Source organism: Eschscholzia californica, unplaced genomic scaffold (genome assembly GCF_041429995.1).
Source record: "Eschscholzia californica isolate CP2 unplaced genomic scaffold, dmEscCali1.0.p SCAF_130, whole genome shotgun sequence".
Lineage (NCBI taxonomy): Eukaryota > Viridiplantae > Streptophyta > Magnoliopsida > Ranunculales > Papaveraceae > Eschscholzia > Eschscholzia californica.
In genome coordinates this window covers 40,001-42,500 of record NW_028238233.1, presented here as the reverse complement: position 1 = coordinate 42,500, position 2,500 = coordinate 40,001, and positions in this window count along the sequence as shown.

Genomic DNA, 2,500 nt, shown 5'->3' with positions numbered 1-2,500 from the left:
TGGAGAATGGTCGAAAATGCTCGAGTGGATATCGAGATGTCCGACGAAGCACCACTTGGAAGGGCCGAGGCACGGGACGCCCGAGCTGTTGCTCGGGCCGGCACGGGACGCGCATGGGACAGCACGGGACGGCACGGGACGCCCTCGCTACAGCTCGGGACGGCCAGGTACGCCCGAGACTTGGCTCGGGACGGCCTGGGACGCCCTCGCCATAGCTCGGGACGGCCTGGGACGCCCTCGCCATAGCTCGGGACGGCCTGGGACGCCCGAGACTAGGCTCGGGACGGCCTCGGCACAGCTCGGGACGGCCTTGGACGCCCTTGCCACAGCTCGGGACGGCATGGGACGCCCGAGACTTTGCTCGGGACGGCCTGGGACGCCCTTGCCACAGCTCGGGACGGCATGGGACGCCCGAGACTTTGCTCGGGACGGCCTGGGACGTCCGAGACTTTGCTCGGGACGGCCTGGGACGCCCGAGACTTGGCTCGGGACGGCCTGGGACGCCCTCGCTACAGCTCGGGACGCCCTGGGACGGCCTCGACACAGCTCCGGACGGCCTGGGACGTCCGAGACTTGGCTCGGGACGGCCTGGGACGCCCGAGACTTGGCTCGGGACGGCCTGGGACGCGCTCGGCACAGCTCGGGACAGGCCGGGACGCCCGAGCCGAGCTTCGGGTCGCACGAAATCTCTTCGTATTCCGACATATTAGAAGCTTCCCATCATGTAGTAGGCCGAGCTTTGCCCTTTGGATGCCCTATGGTGCTTGGCGAGCACTAGGGAACGTGCCAGCACAAGTGCTGTGCACGCTCTGGGGAAGGAGCTCAACCCTCCCCCTTATAGTGCAAAGTTATTGTTTTTCCTATTTTCACAAGGAAACATCAATTTTTTAACCAAGCATACTGGGTCTTTACTCCTTCGTTACTCGTCGGAATCCAGCAAACTTATACTCGTTGGAAAGGTCTTTTCGCAAGGATTTTTTTGATATATTATAATAGCGATTCCGATAAATATTTATTTTTCTATGAATTTTTAAGTGAATAAACACCGGAAAATTCATAAAAAATAGAAAAAAAAATATTTTCTTCCGTTTCTTTTCTCCAATAATTCATAAATAATACCTCAATAGTATTAATGAAGAGAGAGTCGAAATGGTCCGGGTGGATTTCGAAATGTCCCACGACCCCATAGAATGCACGGGCCAGCCGAGCCAAAAGAATGGGACGCGCACGGGACAGCATTGGTCAGGCTCGGGACGGCACGGGACAGCACGGGACGCGCATGGGACAGCACGGGACGCGAATGGGACGGCCTTGCTAAGGCTCGGGACGGCATGGGACAGCTCGGGACGCGCATGGGACAGCACGGGACGCGCATGGGACGGCCTTGGTGAGGCTCGGGACGGCACGGGACGCGCAAGGGACGGCCTTGGTGAGGCACGGGACGGCCTTGGTCAGGCACGGGACGGCCTTGGTAAGGCTCGGGACGGCATGTCACGGCCCTGGTGAGGCTCGGACGGCACGGGACGCGCATGGGACGGCACGGGACGGCCTGGGACGGCCTTTGTGAGGCTCGGACGGCACGGGACGCGCATGGGACGGCCTTGGCGAGGCTCGGGACGGCATGGGACAGCACGGGACGGCCTCGGCACAGCTCGGACGGCACGGGACGCGCATGGGACGGCCTTGGCGAGGCTCGGGACGGCATGGGACAGCACGGGACGGCCTCGGCACAGCTCGGACGGCACGGGACGCGCATGGGACGGCCTTGGCGAGGCTCGGGACGGCATGGGACAGCACGGGACGGCACGGGACGGCCTCGGCACAGCTCGGACGGCACGGGACGGGCTTGGCGAGGCTCGGGACGGCATGGGACAGCACGGGACGGCCTCGGCACAGCTCGGACGGCACGGGACGGCCTTGGCGAGGCTCGGACGGCACGGGACGGCCTTGGCGAGGCTCGGGACGGCATGGGACAGCACGGGACGGCCTCGGCACAGCTCGGGACGGCACGAGACGCGCATGGGACGGCCTTGGTGAGGCTCGGGCCGGCACGGGACGCGCATGGGACATCATGGGACGCACATGGGACACCTTATGGGGATCATCAAGGGACGTTGCACGGGACATTCTTTCCCACGAAGGGCATTTACATGGGACATCTTAGGAGTCGAGCGCCGGCACATGGGACAACGTAGTTCACACGCACGGAACACTTTACTTTCGTTTGGAACGTCGTGGGATCTTTATGTCTCCATTAGCACCGAACCTTTAACATGCTAGGAAGCTATGTTCGATCTTCTCGAAGTGTCGATGGAACTTCGATGGATACACATCCGATCCGATGTTATGATGATGTACTTTCTCCGAGATCGATGTTGGGGCCGTATTCCGATGTCATGATGATGTACTTTCTCCGAGATCGATGGGACGGCCTTGGTATGGCATGGTTCGGCCTTGCTAAGGCATGGGTCGGCCTTGCTAAGGCATGGGACGCGCATGG